The sequence below is a fragment of the Rhinolophus hipposideros genome, assembly GCF_964194185.1.
Source record: "Rhinolophus hipposideros genome assembly, chromosome: 8".
NCBI lineage: Eukaryota > Metazoa > Chordata > Mammalia > Chiroptera > Rhinolophidae > Rhinolophus > Rhinolophus hipposideros.
This window is the reverse complement of record NC_138054.1, coordinates 34275725-34300276: the sequence shown is the minus strand read 5'-3', so window position 1 is coordinate 34300276 and position 24552 is coordinate 34275725. Positions and strand designations below refer to the sequence as shown.

General features: G+C 35.7%; 1 long non-coding RNA gene across 1 annotated transcript in view; it reads right to left on the bottom strand.

Annotated features, from left to right (window-relative positions):
• Positions 1-19035, bottom strand: part of LOC308500742 — a 45660-nt gene extending 26625 nt beyond the window's left edge. Inside the window, exon 1 of the long non-coding RNA XR_013993777.1 lies at positions 18028-19035. This is a non-coding gene — a long non-coding RNA (uncharacterized lncRNA). The remainder of the gene's footprint in view (positions 1-18027) is intronic.
• Between the last annotated feature and the right edge of the window lie 5517 nt (positions 19036-24552).

The window sequence follows — 24552 nt, the reverse complement described above, 5'->3', positions numbered from 1 at the left end:
CCTTAACGACTACAGATAATTTCCAACTTTTTGTTCTCTTAAATAATATTTTAAGAAATACTTTGTTGATTTTTTTCTTCCAAACTACAAAAGCAATACATTATTTTTGCAAAATGAGTGCTAACATAGAGATATATTTAGAAACAGTCACTACATTTTCCTTCCCCCTGCTCTTTTCTCCTACCAAATTCTACCCCCCACAGAGTAAAAACATCTGAAAGGAGGGTTCTAACAGGGTTAACAGTGTTCTATGATCAATATTTGGTGTATGCCTTTACACACTCTTCTTTATGCTCATTTAGAATGTATACAGACACAAATATTTACTGCATTTTTTTATATTTAAAATAATTAAAGCATAAAAATAATTTAAAAATAGGCTGCAGGAAAAAAATAGGCTGCGGAGTATTAAGTATGGATCTTTTTTTTTTTTTTTTTTTTTTTTTTTTTTTTTTTTTTGTCGAAACAGAAAAGGGAAGCCTAGAATTTTAAATAAACATCCTTGTTAAGTCGTCATTCTATACATTTCTAAAGAGTATTTTATTAGAATAAAAGATCAGAAATGGAATCAATGGGTAAAAAGGTATTCACAATTTTAAGTATGTTGATCCACATGGCAAAATTGCCCTCCAGAAATATCAGACTCTAATTTTGCATTGTTCAGCAATATCAGAGCTGCATTTGTTGCTTCTGTGATGCTGTGTTTAATATCACTACAGATTGTTAGTTTCCTTATGTCAGTTCTTTAATTCAGCTAATTTCCTTTTCATTTCAGTGTGTTGTCTTGTAATTATCTTTCTTTTTTCATTTTAGAAAACCTTTGTTTTTATTTTTTATTGAGAACGTAGTTTGAGTTTCAATTGTATATTAACAATTTTAAATTATACAAGTTTTTTTTTTTCTAATATGGAATATGTTTTTTATTGTCCCTAAAGATTTTGATTTTGTTTGTTTCTTGGTTGGCTGATTGACTGGTTTTGTTTTCATCACTATTCATCCTTGATTCTTGGTTTGATATTTGCCTATAAACAGATAAATCAACTGGTTTTGAGACTCCGATAAACTCCCTAGGTGATGTATAAGGCTCCTCTCAGGATTCAGGCTCTATGGTGGCAGGGTAAGGTTCCACGATTAGATGATAGATAATTGAGAAGTGTGAGGAGTGCATATGGGCACATGCAACCCTAGTGTTAGAGTTTCTCTCTGCTTTTGAAAAAATCAAGGACATAAACAAAGTCATCCAAGTAATAAAACACAAAGCATATTTGGCTACAATTCTAGGTTGTCAAGGAGAAACTAAGAGATAACTTGAGGTTGAAGCCAAATGTAGAGAGCCTTGAACATGACAGAAAAATAATAACTAACATTTGTATTCTGCTTTACAGTTTCAAAGTGCTTTGACATGCACTATTTATACTTACAAAGACTCTCAGAAATAGATATTATCTTTACTTTTCAAATGAGCCTCAGAAAATTTATGTTGTGTACCCAGGTCATTCAACTAGTAGGTAGAAAGCCAGGATTTAATCCTGAGCCTTTCTGGTTCCAAAGCCCATGTTTATCCCACTGCAGTCTGTAATGTCAAAGGGAATTATAATTAAACATTTACTTTGTATGAAGCATAATCCATTGCTGATGTGCTTGATGGACAATAGAGAGGAGAAGAAGGAAGGTCCTTTCTTCCTTCTAATCAAGTGGCAAATATCTCCCATAATAAAGCACGGTGTTTGAGTATGGGCTCTGGAGCCAGAATACTGAGCTTCGCATGCTTATCCATCATTCCAAGCTAACTTTGAGCAAGTTACTTAATCTGTTTGTGCCTCAGTTTCCTCATATTTAAAGTGTCTATCTCATCTAGTTGTTTTTAAATTAAGTAAGTAAATGTATATAAAGTGCTTAGCATGATTCCTGGTACATAGAAAACTCTCAGTAAGTTGTAACTAGTGTTATTTTACAGCAACCAACTACAAGCCTAGCCCTTTATGGGACAATTGGCACACATCATTTCTGATTTCACAAAGTAGTTATTTCCTCTGTTTTAAAGAGAGTAAAAGGGTCTGAGAGGAGGGTTCTAACATCCTCCCATGAAATCATACATTGTTGAACTATTATAACACTTATTATTTTAATTTAAAAAATTGAAATTGTATAGTCTCAATTATGTGGAAAGAACTGGAGGGATGGATGTTTTTTTGTTGCTCCTATACCTGCCCACTATGCCTACTTCTGTTGTTCTGTACCTAGAACAGAGGAAGTGCTCACTTATTGCTTATTTATGGCAGTAATGATGAAAATGTTTTTGGTAACATAATAGATTAGAAAACAGAGTGACAGGAAAGTTTTGTTTGCGGCAAAAGAAAATACTTTACAGGTTTTGAATCTGGAGAAAGAGTTCTACCACCTTATTCCTCCTCCAAAGAAAACTCTGGCATGGCATTTTGCTACCTTGAAAGAGTCTACGTGAAGTTATTCTTCACTACTTTGCTTATTGTTTTTCTATGCTCTACAGAATCCATACATATTTTTTTTCTTTTGGACTAGAGAAGTCACTCTAAGAAGCTGAGTCAGAATTTTGACCATGTTATGAAAATACAAAAGGAATAGCATTTGTTTTTACTCTCTATTGCTGACATAACCATGTTTGGAAAAGAGACTACATGAGAAAGAAAAGGGCATTTATCTCATGATATCATTTATGTTGCTTCTTTTACTATATTAGAAACTAAGAGTGAGTCTGAAAGTAATGGTTAAGGAAAACATTGCATATTTCTGAAGGCAACTAAACTTCCAAGCAGAGTAAAATTTTTGATATGTCATTCAGGGTTTTCTAATCATCTACTGTCTTGTGGGTCAAGGCAGGGATATGTTACAGGGAGTGTTTTAGATCTTACTAGACCATCATGCTTCTTAATGACTTCTGTGTCACTCGGTGCCAGAACATTTAGCATGGGAGCCTGATCACAAGGAATACTCAATAAATATACGAGCACAGACAAAAATGGCAACACAGCCATTAATCAATTTGATTTAGTAAGATTTGCCCATTTTCCAGTTTTAGGAACATGTATGTCACTCGAGATATTTAAATTTTTAAAACTACACATATCATTTTTATTATCTACTGAAATCTGTAGATCTCTGTGTTTGTACTATTACAATTTTCACATTCCTTAGTTGGTGCCAAAACCACTGTAATCATAACATCTCTTAGGTACAACATGCTGGGGGAACAGAAGAATAAGTGAAATTTGGGGTTCTGGAAAAATGGGAATTTCTTCAGCAAAGAAAAGCTCATTCAGGCTTCATTGAGACCTGGGATTGCCAAGGAATAGCTCGTCTTAAAGTTACTTTTGAGTAAAAGTCTATAAAACGTGAAGGAGTGAGCCATGTTGTTATCTAGGAAAAAGTATTCTAGAAAATGGGGAAAGCAAGAGCAAAGACCCTGATGCAGGAGATGCCTATTATGTTTCTAGAGCAGTGGGGAGGCAGGAACGACTGAGAGCAGCCAGTGAAGGGGAAATAGAAGGAGATGAGGTTGAAGAGCTGTGGAGGAATGGGGAGAGAAAAACTAGGTTATGAAAATGCTATAGGTTACTATAAAGACTTGGAATTTTACTCATAGTGCTATGGGAATCTATTGGAGGGTTTTAAACAAAAATGATAGAGTCATGACAGGGTCTCACTTATTTTTTTAAATAAACTTTTAATTTTAGAATACTTTTACATTTACAGAAATATTGTGACCATAATACAGTGTTCACATACACCCCATACCCAGTTTTCCCTACTGTTAACATCTTACATTTTGTTATAATGAATAAACTAGTATTGATTTGTTATTACCAAAAAAATTACATACCTTATTTATATTTTATTAGATTTTACCTAATGCCCTGTTTCTGTTCTGGGATCCCATCTAGATACTGCATTATGTTTAATCGTTATATCTCCTTAGGCTCTTCTGTGAATATTTCTCAGACTATACTTATTTTTGATGACCTTGAGAGTTTGAGGAGTACTGCTCAGTTATTGTTTAGAATGTCTTTCAGTTTATCTGATGTTTATCTCTTGGTTAGAATGGACTTATGGGATTTTTGTTTAAGGCCACAGGCCACAGAAGTAAAGTGCCATTTTCATCAGATCATATTAAAGGTACATATGTCGACATGACTTATCACTGTTGATGTTGACCTTAATCACCTGACTCAAATAGTATTTGTCAGATTTCATCACCAAAAGTTTACTCTTTTTATTTTTATTTATTTTTTATTTCTTACTCTTTCCTTTGGAAGGGAGACACTATTTGCAACTTACACTTAAAGAGTGGGGAGTGGTGCTCCTGGAGGGGAGATAATCTGCACAAATTATTTGGAAATCTTCTGCAAGGAGATTTGTCTATTCTCCCTTATTTATTTATTTTATTTATTTACATATGCATTTATTTATTTAATTATTTGGGTATAATCCAGTACTACATTGTTTATTTTGTTCCTGAAAACATTCCAGCTTTGTCATAGAGAACTCTTTCAGTGGACTTCTATGTCCCCTTAACATACACAATCACTGTGTGTGTGTGTGTGTGTGTGTGTGTGTGTGTGTGTGTGTGTATGCCTGTGTTTAAGTAATTCCTTATTTTTTCATACTACAAGATGTTGCAGGCTCATCTTGCATGTTCCCTGCCCTAGCTCTAGAATTAGCTACTCCCTAGAGTCCTAGTTCCTTTTATTGGAGAAACCAAGATCTGGTCTCTGGGTGTACTTGTACTTATTGGGATCTCATTGCAGTAGGGCCCTCTCACATAAAAGAGCAAGCAAATACATATGCATATCACTCATGCTTTAATGAGATCACTCTGGCTGTTGTGTTGCCAATAGATTTTAGAAGCAGTCTATTTTTTTTCATAATCCAGGATAGAGATAATAATGACTTGAAGCCAAGACTGTTATAATAAAGTACAGTTATTTATCTCCTTCATCACTAATACTCAAGTGTCTACTGTCAATGGACTCTCTTACACTTGCAAGCTATCTAGTCACCAAATATTCGAACACTTACTTGATACAAACTTAGTGCTGGCCACAGAGAATACACCATGTTAAGACTTGACACTTTTACATTTATACCCATGTGTTGCTTATTTACTGGCACCATTGGTATTATTGAAAACAATTATGTCAGTGATGAAGGTAGGAGTGGGAAAAACTAGGTTTAGGGTGGTAACAGTAGCCACAGAAAGAAAGGGATTCATATGAGAGGCAAATGAACAGGGAATCAAAAAAAACTGGTATTTAACTAGGTATTGGGAAGTAAAGAACAAGGTTGATCAAAATGAGTTCAAAATTCTTAGACCATCTGAAAATAGTGACATTCATAACACCAACGGATTTCAGAATTGTAATGTATTTGAGGGAAGATTAATGAGTAACATTTTTAAAAAGTGGAGCTTGTGATAACATGGAGATTTTTAAGTGTACTTAAGTGGAAATATTTAGTTGTCTTTTTAAAAAAGAATAAAACAGTTGGAGAATAATTAAGAATCTAAATATTTTAAAATGTTTGGCTGAAAATATCTGAACTACAAACATTGAAAATTTGATAACACTCTTATAAAGTAAACTTTTTTTATCCACTCAATATGTGCATGTACATTAAGAACATAAAAACATAGGTAATAATCATTGCTGAATATAATTGATACTAGCACTTGTTAAGAGTGACCAAGCATTTAATAGCTGTGTTCTATCTCCCTAGAACATAGGAAACCAGAGGAATTAGAAATGCCTGACCTGTCTTGTCCAAGTTTTAGAATTCATTTATATGAAAAATAAATTGAGACAATGGAGTTGTCATATGTTACCATGTTAGTCTCACAGATCCAGTTAATGTTTAAAAATATTTATATACTTGACATGAAAAGCCTTGGATTGACTTGATAATGTCTAATAGCTGCTAAGATCTTGTACTTTTGTAATGGCTTCAAAGGAAGTAGATCAAAAAGGAAATCTTTAATAGAGTACTTCACACATTAATATCTTTGGAAGAACCAGTTCAATTGACTGCATTTTGTAGATAAATCCTCAAATTCATCTAAGAAACTGATACAACCCCTACTGTTGTTCAAATGTAACAAGGATCTAAATGAGATCAAGAATATGTGTACTTTGCCAATTGTACATGTGAATGTATTAATATTCTCAATTCTTAGGGGTTCCAAGAATTGTTTCTGTAAAATGATATTAGATAAAAAACTTGAAATATTATACTTTCGGAGACTGCAACTGAAAACCTTTATTTGCATACATTTTTCATTTAATCTTCACAATAGCCTCATATTATTAGGAAAGTAAACATTATTATTTCTGATAGCAATGACTTATCGTAATGGAGGAAAATAAGTAATTTAACTAAAATCCAACACCTAACATATAAAGGGCTAGAACTAGAACTCAAGTCTTTTGACTTTCAGGCCAATATATTCACCACTAAATGATTTTATTAGAATTCAAAACATACGAGCATGTCACATAGTTAATAACCCTGAACTTCAATTTTCTCATCTGTAAAATGAGGATAATATTAACTCTCCTATTCACTTCACAAATTATAATTAAAGATAAGTTAAATTCCAGACTACATGAATTAATATTTTACAAAACAGTTTATAGATTATTTAATTTTTGAAGGCACTCTCTTACTTTACATAGATCAAGTTGCATTTAAATGGATCACATACAATTTTGAAATTTGACAGACTAGTAGCGGTTTCCATGCTCATGTTCTACATGCAATGAAGCCCCTCCAATTTAGATTTTACCTTTCATGGTAAGGATTCAGTTTAAAGGAAGGAAGAATCAGAAAGCATTATTTTGGCCTACGGATAATGGGTGATGAGTTAGGGAGAAGATTTACCTATGTTGTAGGGTGCGTTCTCTGAAGAAAGCCTTCTTCACTTCATATTCAGGCTGTTTTGCCAGTCGTGGGAAGAGAAAGAAGTAACAAAATACCTTTTAATTCTTATAATGTATGACAACTCTTTTTCCCTGGAAGACTAGATAGCTTTATTTTGAAAATCCAAATCCATCATTTGGAGTCAGCCTAAAACTTCCTTAGATTTCTGCAAACTCTTAGACAATCATTGCTCTGGCTCCTGGGTCAATACCAATTTTATCCTGTGTCATCCTAAATACAGAATTACCACTTTCTCAATAAATCCAATTAGTGAAGAATTATAGGAAATTTTATTAGAATTAGCAGATTGAGTTGAAGATTTGTGGGTTATTGAGAGAGGTCATATAATGCTGCAGTCTTTTCTTAATCTCTTCTTTTTTCTTCTCTTTCTTTCATGCTCCAGGTTTGATTTTTTTGTTTGTTTTTTTTTTTTCTTACCCCTTTCTTACACCTATCTGGTCTTAAGCATCTTCCACTGTTTCATTATGCCCTTAAGGTCCCAGTATCTCCACCCTGATGACTCAATAGAAACTTATCAAAACATTTCTTTCAAACAACCACAGGGTTCTCACTGAGAAATTCAGATGGATTTCTTTTTCCCCACCAGTATAGTGGTATTACTAAAATCTTATTTAAGACATCAAGACAGAGATTTCTGGTTAAGATGGAGAAGTAACTAAATGTTACACTTGCCTTCTCTCATGACCACATCAAAATTACAATTAAACGAATGAAAAACCTTCATTGAGAAGTGCTTGAAATCTTGCTGAATTGAAGTCCTACAACTAGGACATACAGAAAAACCTACCTTGAGACTGGTAGGAGGGGCACAGACACGATTGGGCTCATCCCACACCTGTGTGTGATCATTAAAAATTAGGAGGGATATCTCGCATGTGGATGTCCTCACTGAGGAGTGAGGGGTCCCATTCCCACACCAGGCTCCCCAGAAAGCGAATAAAGAATATAACTGAAATGAAGAATATATTAGAGAGAATCAATAGTAGATTAGATAAAGCAGAGGATTGTATCGGTAATTTAGAAGGTAGGGTAGCAGAAAATATGCAAACAGAACAGAAAAATGAACAATGAAATCCAAAAAGTAGAAGACAGTTAAAGGGGCCTCTGGGACAACATCAAGCATACCAACATTTGCATCATAAGGGAACCAGAAGGAGAAGAGCGAGCAAGGAATTGAAAACCTATTTAAAGAAATGATGATGAAAAACTTTCCTTACCTGGTGAAAGAAATAGACATACAAGCACAGGAGCCTCAGAGAGTCGCAATCATGATGGATTTAAGGAGGCCTACACCAAGGCACATCATAATTAAAATGCTAAAGATTAAAGACAAAGAAAGAATCTTAAAATCAGCAAGAGAAAATCAAAGGGAGCTCCTACAAAGGAGCTCCCATAAGATGTCAGCTGATTTCTCAACAGAAAATTTGCAAGCCAGAATGGATTGGCAGGAAATATTCAAAGGGACAAAAATCAAGGACTGACAACCAAAATTACCTAGCAAAGCTATTATTTTTAATCAAAGGACAGATAAAGAGCTTCCCAGATAAGAAAAAGCTAAAGGAGTTCCTCACCACCTATCCAATATTACAAGGAATCATAGAGGGGCTTCTTCAAGACAAAAAATAAAAAATAAAAGTAAAATATATGACTATAATGGCAATAACTAAACATCAGCAATTACCTTAAGTGTAAATAAATTAGATTCTCCAATCAAAAGATAGTGTGACTGAATGAACAAGAAAACAGGGCTGTTTGAAAGTAAAGAGAAAAAGATATTTCATGAAAATGGAAACAAACAACAAAAAAGTTATGGTAGCAATACTTATAACAGAGAAAACAGACTTATAAACAAAGGCTATAAAAAGAAATAAAGACCCAGTAATACCACTTCTGGGTATTTATCTGAAGAAACCCAAAATGCGAATTTGAAAAGATACACGTACACCTATGTTCATCATGACCCAAGTGCCCATCAATAGACAATTGAATAACCACCAGGGAAATTGAATCAGTAATCAATAATCTCCCAACAAACAAAAGCCCTGGAACAGATGGCTTTACAGGTGAATTTTTCAAAACGTTCAAAAAAGAATTATCACCTATTCTCCTCAAGCTCTTCCAAAAAATCCAGAAGGAAGGAAGACTCCCAAACACTTTTTACGAAGCCACTATCACCCTGATCCCAAAAGCAGACAAAGACACCACAAAAGAAGAAAACTACAGGCTGATATCTCTAATGAACATAGATGCAAAAATTCTCAACAAAATATTAGCGAACATAATTCAGCAATACATTAAAAAGATCATACACCATGATCAAGTGGGATTCATCTCTGGTATACAGGGGTGGTTCAACATCCGCAAATCAATTAATGTGATACACCACATTAACAAAATGAAAAATAAAAATCACATGATCATATCAATAGATGCAGAAAAAGCATTTGATAAAATACAGCAACTTTTTATGATAAAAACCCTTAAGAAAGTGGGAATAGAGGTATCATATCTTAACATAATAAAGGCCATATATGACAAACCCACATCTAATATCATACTCAATGGGAAAAAGCTAAAACCATTCCCCCTAAGATCAGGAACAAGACAAGGTTGCCCACTTTCTCCACTTCTATTCAACATAGTGCTGGAAGTTCTAGCCACAGCAATCAGACAAGAGAAAGAAATAAAAGGCATCCAAATTGGTAAGGAGGAAGTAAAATTACCACTATATGCAGATGATATGATACTATATATAGAGAACCCTAAAGACTCCACCAAGAAACTATTAGAGCTGATAGATGAATTTAGTAAAGTAGCAGGATATAAAATTAATATTCGGAAATCAGTTGCATTTGTATACACCAATGATAAAATATCAGAAAGAGAAATTAAAAAAACAATTCCATTTACAATTGCTCCAAAGACTATAAAATATGTGGGAATAAATCTAACCAAAGATGTAAAAGATCTGTACTCAGAAAATTATACGACACTGAAGAAAGAAATGAAAGAAGACATAAATAGATGGAAACACATTCCATGTTCATGGATAGGAAGAATTAATATAGTTAAAATGTCCATACTGCCTAAGGCAATATACATATTCAACGCAATTCCTATCAAACTACCAACGACGTTTTTCACAGAAATAGAACATATAATCCTAAAATTTATATGGGACCATAAAAGACCCCGGATAGCCTCTGCAATCTTGAGAAATAAGAACAAAGTGGGAGGTATAACGATACCTGATTTCAAACTATACTACAAGGCTACAGTAATCAAAACAGCATGGTACTGGCGTAAAAATAGACACATAGATCAATGGAACAGAATAAGAGTCCAGAAGTAAATCCATGCCTATATGCCCTTCTAATCTACGACAATGGAAGCAAGAATGTACGATGGGGTAAAGACAGTCTGTTAAATAAGTGCTGTTGGGAAACCTGGAGAGACACATGCAAGAAAATGAAGCTGGACCACCTCCTTACAACATATACAAAAATAAATTCAAAATGGATTAAAGACTTAAATGTAAGATCTGAAACCATAAAATATCTAGAAGATAATATAGGAAGAAACTTCATGGACATTACCCGGAGTAAGATTTCACTAATATATCCCCTCGCGTGAGGGAAGTAAGAGAAAAAATAAACATGTGGGATTACATCAAACTAAAAGTTTTTTCACAGCAAAGGAAACCATCAATGAAACAAAAAGGGATCCTACTGAATGGGAAAAGATATTTGCCAATGATATATCTGATAAGGGATTAATATCACAAATCTATAAAAAACTTACTCAACTCAACTCCAAAAAAACAAACAACCCAATTAAAAAATGGGCAGAGGACTTGAGGAGACATTTTTCTAAAAAGGACATACAGAAGGCAAGAAGACATATGAAGAAATGCTCAACCTCACTAACCATCAGAGAAATGCAAATAAAAACCACAATGAGATACCACCTCACTCTAGTCAAAATGGCTATCATCAATAAACAACAACAAATGCTGGCGCGGATGTGGAGAAAAGGGAACGCTAGTGCACTGTTGGTGGGATTGCAGATTAGTGCAGCCACTGTGGAAAACATTATGGAGGTTTCTCAGGAATCTGAAAATGGAACTACCTTATTATCCAGTAATTCCACTCCTAGGCATCTACCCGGAGAAATCCAAAACTCCAACTCAAAAATCAGTATGCACTCCTATGTTTATTGCAGCACTTTACACAATAGCCAAGATATGGAAACAACCAAAATGCCTATCGGTAGATGACTGGATTAAGACGCTGTGGTACATTTATACAATGGAGTATTACGCAGCTATAAAGAAGAAAGAAATCTTATCATTTGCAACAACATGGATGGATCTAGAGAACATTATGTTAAGTGAAATAAGTCAGAAAGAGAAAGATAAGTACCATATGATCTCACTTATATGCGGAATCTAAAGAAAAGAATATGTGAATGAACTAATCAGAAACAGTTTTGGGGACACAAAGAAAAAACCGAGAGTTGTTAGATGGGCAGGGGGCGGGGGTTGGGGATAAGGAGAAAGGTGAAGGGATTAGGAAGCAGCTGGTAACCACAAGATGGCCTCAGGGTTTTTTGAAAATTAATTTGGGGAACTTATTCAATAAGGTTGTAAAGATTTTGTTGGGTATCCGATGGACATGCGTCCTATTTGGGAGACCACCTCAGAGATACTGTGGATGCCTGATCATGGCATTGTACACCAGAAGCTAAACATTAATGAATGCCAACTATAATTTTATATATATAATGTGTGAGGTCGGAGGGATAGTGGATGGGAGGAGGGGGTTTAACAGTGTGAGGAATATAAATGATGAACGTCTAAGTATTACCTTGTTGTGTACACCTGAAACTAATAAAAAATAAAGAAAAATAGCCAATTGGATAAAGAAGAGATGATCCATATGTACGATGGAATATTACTAGGCCATAAAAAGAATGAACTCTTGCCATTTGCAGCAACATTTATAGACCTAGAGGGTATTACATACTAAGTGAAATAAGTCAGACTAAGAAAGACCAATACCATATGATCTTACTTATAATTGAAATCTAAAGAACAACAACAGCAAAACCCAAACAAGGAAAACAGAAACAGATTCAGAGATACAGGGAAAAAACTGATGGTTGCTAGAGGGAAGGAGGAATGGGGAGCTGGCTGAAAAAGGTGAAGGGATTAAGAAATGCAAATTAGTAATTACAAAATAGTCACAGGATATAAAGTAAAGCATAAGGAATATAGTCAATAATGTTGCAACAACTGTGTATAGTGCCAGATGGATACTAGACTAATTAATTAGAGGGATCACTGAATAAATTATATAAGTGTCTAACCACTATGCTGTACATCTGAAACTAATATAAAATAAATTGAATATAAACTATAACTGAAAAAGAACCTAAATAAATAGTTTTAAAAAGACATCAAGAGCATATAACAGTGTAGAAGCTTTGTACCCTATGGAACAGAGCAAAACTGAATACTTGAATGTAGGACATTTTTCCTCCTTTAAAGAGATGATATTTAGTAGCACAGAACTGAACAATTAGCAGCAATAGTAGCAGCAGAGCAATAGATAGACTCAGTGGTCTGTCTAGACCAGTTTATCATAGTGTGTGACGAGAAGAAAACCAGTTTATAAGACCAACAAGAGGGAAGAGGACAACATCTTTCTTTCCTGCGGGCTGGGCCCAAATGCTGATATCAGGAACAGGAGACTCATTGTATCTGCCATAGCACAGAATAACAGTGTCAGGAGTAAGAAAGCAGAAGGCTGTTATGGATTCAGTAGGAAGATTACATTCAGCATTAAACATGAGACATTCCCTGGGGAATTCCTGAATTAGTCAGGAGTTCTGAGTGTGAGCCGGGGTTTCTACAATGCTGTGGATGAGCCCTAAGCCTGGCAAACGCCATTGTGTCACTATTCTGCTCCTCTGTTTGATGTAGCCTGAACAAAAATGGGTTACACGTGCATTGCAACTAGGTAACAATTAGCCAAAATCCTCCTACTCGGTTCAATAAAACCTGTGTTTTCTTTCAGGAGTCACAAGTAGATTTGAACGGCAATGCCACCTTTTTCCTAAAGGAGTTCAAACTCTAATTTAGACAATGATTTTCTTACAATCTCAGAGTCCTGATTTTCTTACAATCTCAGAGTCCTGTTACCTTCATTTAATGGTCACAACTGGAAGGAATATTTAAAATAATGAAGAAAGCCAAAGATGTGTGAAATATTTGGGAAATTTTGGTGATATTTCAGTGCATTGCATGCCATTTCCACTATCTGCTTTGTTACCACCTCAGTATTTCCTGAAGATTAATGTTTTAAAATTGGCACCAGAAACTTTGTAATTATAGTAAAACTAGTGGCTGGGGACTTATTATTCAGTTTATGAATTTGTTACCTAGCCCTGTTCCCTCCTCAATAATTCTCTTCCTAAATTTTTGGCATTTGCTTTAGCTTTCATTATTATATGTATAACAATCACTAAATATAATAATAGGGATTCAAATAGCTAATACTTTTGGATATTTACCAGGTCTAGGTGATTTACATACCCTATATATTTTGATCCTTCGAGGAATCTTTTAGATAGTTATATTATTACCCTACTTTGTGGTTGGGACCTAACAAAGCTTAAGTTCTCCTATCTCCCATAGGTAGTAAATGCCAGTGCTATGATTTCAAACATGGGTTTGTGTGGTAACAAAGATTTTACTCTTAATTAGTATGCCATATTTCTTCTTCAATTTCAGTAATAGAAAATAGGAATGCAATTGTGGAGAAATAGACAAAGAAATTGTTTTGCCTATTAGCAACTGTGGTGATTTTGTAATTTGCTCACTTCAGTAAATTTTATCTACATTTCCTAAAATCCCTTCCCTATAAGGTTGGCCAAAAGAGACATTTAATGAGATTTGGAAGGCAGAAACAAAAGAGTAGCCATGATTCTCTGAAATCCGGTGTGGTTAGATTCAGTGAGAGACTGATACAGAGGTGCTGGCCGATCTAGCCTGTCCCCATTTTCTCCAGTCTCTGTCTAGCTTGGCACTTTCAAGAGCAACAAGGACTGGAGGGGAAAGAGTGGCTGTAGTAGTGAGAATGAGGAGGGTGGTGAGTAGAGATTAGACTACCGTAGGGACATTAGGGATTAAAAGACCATTTTGTAGGACCTTGTAACGACTTTGGCTTTCATTGAAAATAAAATGAGAAGCCATGGGTGCTGATGGGGCTTTGTGGAGCTTTGCGTGACTGTTCACCTGACCCCGCTCATTTTTTTAAAGACTTCTTCTGATTCTTACAACGAACAAAGCTGAGGTCACACGTAACACTTACTATGAGGAAGGCTCAGTATTAGATGGTGTTTAAAGCCAAGTGACAGGATGTAAACACTTAAGCAAATGTTTATCAGTAGAGATGTGAGGAGGTGGAAAGAGAGCCCCAGGGACACTTCAATTGTTACAAGGTAAAGAAGACTAACCAGCTAAGGAGATTGAGAGGGGACATTCTGTGAAGCAAGAGAACCAAGAGAAAATACTTCAGGATGCTAAGTAGAAAATATTACATGAAGGAGAGAGATCAGCTTTGTTAAACGGTGCCAATAAATCGAGTAAGATGAGTGACAACAATTGCCTAAGAATTCATCAATTGCTTACTATTAAAAAATGAACGTAAATTACCAAAAATACAAGAATGAAACAAAATGTAACAAACAGTATCATTACTTCTTCCTAGAAAGCTTTTATACTCCCTCTCTGATGGAAACTTCTATTCATCTGGATATCAATTAAGAGAGGATATATCTACAAAACCTTTCCAATTCTTATTGGTAGAAGTTTCACCACTCTGTGTTCTCCTAGCATTTCCTTTAAACCTCCACTATGTCATTTGCCAAAATGAATTACAATGAACATTTAAAATATCTTTTCTCCTTTGCAGAATGTGATCTTCTAGGAAACATGGACTATATATATCTTATTTTTGTGCTCTCAGAGTCTGGCACATAAAAGAGTGACCAGATGAATTAATGTGTTCATATATGAAGGAAAAGGTTAAATGGAAGTAACATTTACTGTGCATCTATTTTATGCCAGACATCTTGCAAGGAAGTTGATATTTTGACAGTAAGTTATTCTCTACGATTGGTATTATTCATCTAATCACCTCCTTTTAACCACGTTTTATATGTTAGGAAGCCCTGGTTTGTAATACTAAGTGTGCAAGTATGTGCCTGCATGTGGAGTAACATATGCACTTATGGCAGAACTGGGATTTGAAACGTATCTACCTAAAAATTCATGATATTCCCACTAAATTACACTGAATAAATAAATAAACAGAGGCACGGACATGCAGCACTTTCTCTTCTTGGTGTCACTACTAGAATGGGTTTTTATCCTTAGGACGCCACATACCAGCTCAGCCCATTAATAGGCATGGAGACATCCCCTTGGTCATTATCATCATTTGCAGAAGCAGCAGCATTAACCTCCTCATCATTAAAATCCTAACCTTCATATATGTTTATGCTAAATGCTTTCTAATGGATATTTTACAAAAAAAAAAATGTAAAAGGGATTGAACCTCAACTTTCTTTCCCTGTTCTGGCCAGTCAGCAACTTAAGTATCTTTGACTATTCTGACTTGCTTCCCCATTCTGCTTTACTTTCATATAGAAATGGTCCAGATTTCTTACATTTGTATTTCCCTCCATTTTGGATGCTGTAATGAGTCTCTTAGGCCTCCCTCAGGAATAAAGACTCACTCCTTCAGCTTCTGGGGGAGCTGCCAGCTGAAAGCCCTTAGGTGACAGCCTCTTATAGGGATTGTCTACATACGCAATTGAGAGATATGCCTTGTCCAAGGTCACCCTCTTCCCAGAGTTTCTCATACGCAGTGATTGGTTGATAGATGGGGAGATGTAAATGTCCTACCCTCTCGCTTGAACTCTGGACAACCTGAATGGTGATCACATCTTCAGAAATTCCAGAAGGGCTGAGACATGTGTTGAGACTACGTTGCAGCTCATTTTGTCCCTTTGTCCAATCCTGTTTCCCTCCCTTCTCTTCCACAAGGCAAGCCCTAATAAGCCTCCTGCTTGTTAATCTCTTTCTCAGAGCCCCACTTCTCAAGGAACTCAACCTGTGACACCCTCCAAGTTTAAATACTTTCACTATATTACAGTGTCTACAGTCTCCAACAGTTTGGGGAGAATAGTGAAGTCAGAGTACATGGGCTGAAATTCCATGTCTACCATTTATTAGCTATGAGATATTACTTATCATCTAATGTTGCTAAGCCTCAGCTTCCTCCAGAAAACGTCACTAGCAATCATAGATTAAACAAGAAAACACAGGTAAACATGTAGCATAGTAACTGGCACACAGAAAGCTCTCAATATATGAAAAGTATTTGGGTAATTATTAAGGGAGGCATCACATCAGTTCTGAAGTTTTGAACAAAGGTGTCAACAGAGATAATCTTATCTGACTTAATTTCACAAAGAGGAATTAAATAATTTACTTAAGATCCATACTTAGTTGGGACAAAGTTGAACCTAAAATGTAGATCTTCTGATTCACGACCTGACTCAGGTTGCAGCACCATGCTGACTTTATCTTTTAACCAAACATCTTGGGAGTGTAAAAATGGCACTATGTCACTATAGTTCTATTTCACACATGTATGCTTAAGAATAGTCAGATTTCGGGAAAAGTGGCTGTATTCATCCTTAGGTTATAAGAGGCTAGAATTCAATCAAAATTCGTAATTTGAAGGTAGTTTTGGAAAATATGTGTATTTTGGTTGTGTCTAATTCTGATCCCGACTACACAGAAATGAAAGGTCTGGAGACATTTGTTATAATTTCTTTGATATTTCTGATGCATTTTCAGGATATGATTTAGATGTACTAAGAACCTATGGCTATAGCGACCATCCTGTGGTTACAAAATAATGGAAGACTTTCTGCTCCCCAGAGTAAATTATGTTTTATTCTTTTTCCCTATAAAAGTTAAGGCCAAGAAAAATTAAGTGTTAAGGAGAAAATTCCGTAAAACAGATAAAAATTACCTTACATCGTCTGGATTTTAAATTGCATAAGAAGTGACCCTAATACTTAATTCAAGGATTATTAGAGTCACAGTTATGACATAATAAACTTTAATTTTTTTTCTTGCTTTCATTAGTCAATACTTAATCAATGGACAAATATTTATTGAGCACCTACTCTGAACTCAACATCTATTCTTCTTTACTTCCCAGAGGAACAAAGCTAACCTGCTCCATTAAAATTTGAACTCTCACTGTCATATATTTACACAAGACATTTAAAGTGTAAGTTCATGAAATAATCATCACAGCACTTGCTTTGTATAAACTTAAAGAACCTACATTTCATCAAAACCCTCATCCCTTCATTAACACTCACTCAAATAGTTTATTTTGATAACAATAATTAAAGATATAGTTGATATAGTACTTACTAAGAGTGACCAAGCATACAATAGGCTCCCTAATACTTAAGACTCATGTTACATATTGTAAAGAATATATTTTTTCAAATATGTTCAAGCTTTATAATTCAATTAACAGTAAATATGATTCACATCAAAATGTTGTCACAGGTGAGAGGCATTTTGATGCTCTCATTTCTGAACACAGAGAAAGATATATTGACCCCATTATAAAGAATAAATATCAATAAAACAGCAGGTCTCTGATAAACAGATATAATTACCAGAAGGGTCTGCCTATTTACACATCAGGACAACTGTCCTCATATATCTTATCCAGTTATATAATTATCAAATAAAACAGTAATTCCACAATAAGTAATAGCAATCACAGAGAGTACTGAATTGTTAAATATTTTTTTGTCTTTATGGTTGGAAGACATTAGTATATATTATAGTACCTAACAAAGAATTACTCTAAATCTCTGAACAGTAAACTGATACCAATCTGGTATCTGAAAAAATAATCGGCAGTCAGTGAGAAAGCATTCCTTTTGTATTCTTACCTGTATTTCACTTTAGTGAGTGAAAAAACCCAAAGAAACAACAGAGCTGTCAGTTTTAAGACACGGTTTTTGCTCTTTGTTTTTTTCATCTTGTCTTTTAGCTTGGGGAGGTTTCCTTTTATAAAATCAGAAGTCCTTAAAAGAGTGAATTTGGCAGTGCAACAGGGCTTCTTTTGCTTTTCAAGCAAGTGTATCCCTGTATTCTTTTTCTTCCAGTGCTGTGATGGGCACACTAAGAACAGTTTCTTGCTGAGCTGTGCAGCTTCTACAGATGAGGACAGCAGGAGACCAGGCAGATAGCCAAGACAGACAGTGCGAGGAGCTGAGATCATAGCCAAGGCTGCAGACGGTGATCTGCTACATGAAGGCAGAAAAAGGAAGAGGTCTGCTCAGAGTGCTGACATGTTCCTTAGGCCTGCTGGTTTGGGCTCTCACCCTCAACTGACCTGGACTTCTATAAACCAGAAAAGAGTTTTATTGAGATGCCTGGTTTTCAGTCGAGACCTTTGGATTGATTGCTAGGCTTCTTCCTAGCTGCCATTCAGAAGGTGCTTTTAGTTCCCTCTCTGGATGAGATTTCTGCCAGTTTCTCTTTATGCTATTTCTTTTTTCTTTTCTTTTCTTTTCTTTTCTTTTCTTTTCTTTTCTTTTCTTTTCTTTTCTTTTCTTTTCTTTTCTTTTCTTTTCTTTTCTTTTCCCTTTCCCTTTCCCTTTCCCTTTCCCTTTCCCTTTCCCTCTTTCTTTCTTTCTTTCTTTCTTTCTTTCTTTCTTTCTTTCTTTCTTTCTTTCTTTTTTTCTTCCTTTCTTTTTTTTTTTTTTAACTCTGTTTTGTCCTTTGGGATTAGTGCCACTGTCCTTCAGTCTGAGCAAGATGGAGTATTTCAGTGTCACTCACTAGTCAGTCAAATTGTGACAAAAGGCAGTTCTTTCCTGTTAGGATCTTGAGAAGGAGAGGAGGGGGCTATCCGCGGCGGGGCTGTCTTTGCAGCACTTAATGCTTTTGGTCCTGAAAGGAAAGAGTGGGAAGGAGCAGGAAATTGGACTTAAGTCATCTCCAAATCGGTACAGAGTTCAATCCTAGTTGGTGTTTGTTTATAAAATAGCTCTCTAAGTAATTCACACTCTGTTTCCCATTTAACCTCTTGGACACATGGAGTTCAGCCTACCTAGGAGATTTTCTGGAGTTGTTCATAAAAGTGCTGAGTTTGACATTGACAAAAGGAATTTGGGGTCAGAATTACTATTTTAAACTTAGGCCTCTGGGATTTATAAAAGATGTTTCCGATATGCTAAAACAGCTGGAAGAGCCTTAGCGATCTGTAGTGGAAGCGAGGGTTTCTTTAATTTGTATTACAGGTGAGGAAAAGCAGGCCTGGGAAGGTTGGCTGACTTTCTCCTGCACCTTGAGAACTTGTGATAACATTTTGCGGTCTGTTAGGCAAGGAGAGAGTAACCCTCTCCAAGCTCTCAGATGACTCCCAAGTTGAAGTTGCACTTGGTATGAAGATGCCCTGTTTTTTCCTGTCCTAGCTGGTGTTTCAATGTTCACCGGCTAAAAAGAGACATTCAAGGACATTAGCCCAATTTTTCTCTGTGTTGGTGGAACTGGATTGGCTGCTGAGCTATACTGATGATTCAGAAATTATATGTATTCATTTCTTTCTTTTCAGATAAAAGCATTTCTATTCTAGTTTTTCTATGGCTCTTTTTCAAGAGAAGAGTGGGAAAAAAAGTCCTGCATTTTTACTAGCAGAGTTTCCTTTTCTATTTTCAGTCTTTTATAATCTAGTTTGATTCTCAGCCAATATCTTACTTTATGTTTTTTGTACTTTGTGTCTTTTAATCACCTAAGGAATCTGACTCAGTGTCCTTCTATCTGAATTACAGGCTACTCCTCTCTCATCTATGTCTCCCAGGAAGAGAGGGAGGGACTAGAAACCTTTTTCCCTGTATTGGCTCCTGCACCAACAATCTAACTTCCTTCTCTCCCAGACCTCTTTGAGGCTGTTATTCATTCCTGAGTTTGATTTAAAAAACATTTTCTATGTAACAATAGGAGAATCTCTTAAGAAATTATCTCATTATTAAAACAGTTAAGAAGTTGTCTCAAATATATGTGTACACAATGCACAGAAATATGTGTATACATGTATATACCTACATGAGTGTGTATCATATAAGATTATGGAAATCATTCTTTAGTGTTTTTTTTTTTTTTAAGTGCAGTAAATACAAGCCAAAATGAAAAAAAAAAAAAAAAAGAAACAAAAAGCAAGAGCATTCAATAGATCCTTTTAAATAATTTTTCATTGTGGAGAAGCAGGCAATTATATGATAAAATATTTTGTACTCAGATCACCTCATATTCAAAGCCCTCTTTATAACTATGCTTTGCAGTTCTTGGAATAATAAAAGTAAAATAGATATAGTTATAAATAAAAAGAAATAATCTACTAATGCATGATGAAATTAATTCAAATACAAAAAAAAAGAAAAAGATAAAGAAAAGAAAATAAAAGTCTATGGGAGGACTAGGACCAAACATGGTCCCATTTTAGTCCTTGATTGTGGTTTTCTGAGTAAAGGCTTCAGGATTGTGGGCAGATTTCTTTTGGGACAGGAACTTTTTCTGCTCAAGTTTCATTTTTTTTTCCACACTCAAATTCATTCAGTTATGCCAAATATCTGAGGCTTTATATGCAACAATAAATTTGACAAAGCATAGTCTCCTTTAAGTTGACATTTGTAGCTTCTCTTACAGGGCCAGGTATTGGGTTATGTTTGGAATGTTGTGCTGCTTTTTAGTTTCCCACAAAAATACATAAGTGATAAAAAAATGCATAGTTTCAAACAGCCATCCCAATAGAAATATCATTTCCTTCTTACATTGGCTGCTTACTGCTTTGATTTATACACTTATCCATGGATCTCGGTGTATGAGATTTCCAAAGTAGAAATCAAAAGCACAATCCTAACTTCTACTTGCTTCAAAGCATGTACCCTAATTCTGAAAACGTTTGTGTTAATGGGTTCTTGCTCCTCTCAGCATATTTTAGGTCTTTATGGCACCAATAGTGCATAAAGAAAGGCAGATATATTCTGAAAAAGACCAAAGAAACTAAGAGTGAAGAAAAAGAAGCAGTGCTCTCACATTGTGTATGCAAGAGAACAAGAATCCTGTTGTAAAACACACACACACACACACACACACACGCACACACTCAAATCTTTATATAGGAGGCACAGACTTACTATTTCCAAAGCTATATAAATTCTCAGATCATTTTTATATATCACATAAGATAATCATCATAACAATAATGAGAAAACAGGACGTTGCAGAGGATTTCAAGTTCTAAGACTGCATCCATCAAACTTGATCAGATTCCTGTGTAATAATTCTGTCTTCAGCAGCTTTTAATTTATTCATTCATTTATTTTGTAACTAATTGTTTATTGCAGATTAGGTATTAGGACTATGCTGTATGCTAGGGATTTGATGCAGAGTTTCTGCCCTTAAGGAACTTACAGAGTGGTAGAGGATATATACATATATATTAATCAAATAACCATATGTAAAATTACAACCTGACAAATGGTCTGATGGTAAGGGGTATTGTTTTAGTATATGTGCTGCCGAAGCGAGCACAGGGGTATTGTTTTTATGTACCAAAATCTAGACTGAAAAAACGAGATGATAGGATGACAAAGGATTCCTTGAAGAAATCCTTGTTGAAGTGTAAACTAAGGAATGGGTAAAGTTAACTAGGTGATTAGAGAGTGATCAGCTGTCCAGAAGAAGAAATGATGTGGGCAGTGGGTAGTGGCCCTTTGGTGAGAGGAAACATGGCACATGCATGGAACTTAAGAAGGCTCATGGTGGGGAACACACGAACAGAAGGGGAGACGATGCAAATGAAATTTGAAAGTTAAGTAAGTAACTTGCCTATCAAGAAAATCACTAGTGTTGTATCTATGGGTAGATGTAAACAGAGAAGGTCAAGATTAGAGTGGTTCTAGGGTGTTGGTAGTAGAGAACGAGAAGACGGACCCAATGAAGGCTATGTACAAGGCAAATGTAGCCAAAATTTGTGGGTCAAGGAGAGGGAAGAACCATGGAAAACTCTCAGGTTCCAGATCTGAAAGATTCAGATGCTCAGAAGATAGTAAAATACAGATTAAATGTGATAAAGCCAATTCTAAAGATTATAATGATGAGTTTAGTTCTGGAAAGGGTACATTAAAGATGGTTAGCAGGCTTTATGATAATGAATCCAAACATCTGGAGAGACTGTAATGCAAATATACATTCGGGAATTTAAACATGCAAGTGCTATTTGGAAGCTTGAAGAATGGATGAGATTTTCTAGTGAAAGTATGTCTAATAATAACAGTAATGGGCCAATGACAGAATCCTGATGAATTTTAACATTTAAGGAGCAGGTAGAAAAACAGAAGCCTATGCAGTGACATGAATAGTCCAATTTGTCAGAGGGGAAATAGTAAAGGAGAGCAGTGATGAAGATCATGGCAGTGAGGCAAACACAGTCTATCTGAGGTATCCTTTAGGATCAGACAATTAGGGGATTTGGCAATGAGGAGATCATTAGTGTCTGGAATGAAAGAAGTAGAGTGATAAAGATAGAAGTCAGATTACTCTAGATGGGGAAGTGAAGGGGAGATGTGAAGGCAGAGAAGACTGGAAACATAAAAGATAAGAGAGTGTTTTGGATGCAGGATCAAAAGAGAGTGGTGTTGTTAATGATGGGAGTTTTGCATGCATGTGTTGGGAAGGAGCCAGGGGAAATAACAAGATTGAAGTTACAGTAGAGAAGGGAGCTAATTGAAGAATCAAGGACCTAGAGGACGACTTTGGGGAACGGGTCAAGGACTCAAGGGATGGGTTGATTTTGAGTAGGAATGAGGGCATCTCTCCTTTGGGGGCAAGGAACAGAAGTTAGATACGTGTGGGTCATTGATTGTTTTCCTTCCCTCTTTTCACTGGGGATGAATTTCTGCTAGAGGGGACATGTAGATTTTATAAAATTCTATAATAATACAACAGATTTCAGCAAGGAAGGTGGGGCAATGTAGTGTCATTGAAAGAACATAGTCTTGTAGTGTGAACATATTTTGCATTCGATATCACTATTTCCTATCTTTGTGACCATGAAAATACACACACTTACATGCATGGACCGGTACACACATGCACACAAATATACACACACCACACATTTTTAACTTCACAGAGCCTTTACATCCTATGTTACTTTCCCATCGGATAATGATAGCTTCCTCCCAATTTTGTAGTTTAGGTTAAACAAAGTAGTATATGTGTTTATTACATCAGCCACCAATATCTAATCAGGAAAACACAGACCACTCAGGATACTTCCAACAGAAAGAAATTAAAACTGGAAATTTGTTACACAGGTGCTGGGAGAGCTGAAAAGCTAATAAAGGGATGGTTGGGCAACTTAGAGATTAGATATAGGTAGTCAGAACTACCTTTATTTCTGGAAGAACAAAGGAACAAGTTGACTTGGCTGGAACTTCTGGTGGAGGGAAACTTGGTAAAAGCTGGAAACAGGCAAAGTCTGCTCAGCAGAATCTGGGAATCTGAGGGAGAGGCTAGCTCAGGAAACATGGAACAGTGGAGGAGGCTCAAATGGCGCTAGAAATGCCAAGAAAAGGACACTAGCTTTCTAGAAATGCCTCCCATTGGCCAAACCTACATGGAAGCCAGAGGGAAAGGAAGGCTTGGAAATGTAGTTCTACCTGAAGCAGCAAAGCAACAGAAAGACACAGGATCTGAGAGCAAAGTATACAAATGGCACATCACAGGCATACTAACTTATATAACAACGTATCTGGCACGGAGCAAGCAGTTAATAAATATGACATTCCTTGGTTATATCAATCTGCTTTAATAAACAGAGATAGCACTAGTTAGTTTAAAGGCAAGATAAAATGAAAAGTCAAGGAATCATTTTAGAGTAGCTAGCTGCTCATAACAACTGAGTAGACTTTTTCTCCTCTTTTTACAGCATAGCTGAGATAGCTTCTGGTTATGGAAATATTTGCATGACTCATTCCATCACACAGCAGCAAATATATTTGAGAGGAAATTTTCTGAGGACTTTAAGAATATTTAATAATCTCTTAAATTGAACAAAAATTACTGGCACTGCCCAACACTCACGTTTTATGGCTAGAAAGTAGGTGCCTTCTATTCCACTCCTTGGCCCCTGTACCTTATGGCTATTAATATAATATCATCACTACCAGCATAACAGGATGTACTGCTTGGACGATCTTGTCTTTGAAGTGAAATGAAACCCTAAAGCTTTCATTTGCCTAATGAAAACCTCAGCCAGAAAGTTTTCCTGTTTCTGATCACATATGGAATCTTCTAAGCTCACTTTGGCTGGGGACACCAGATGCTGGTCCCGCACGTGGCATTCTCATCCAAATTCAGAGCAGGTGCCAATTATCAGAACAGGAAATAGATATTCTATCCAA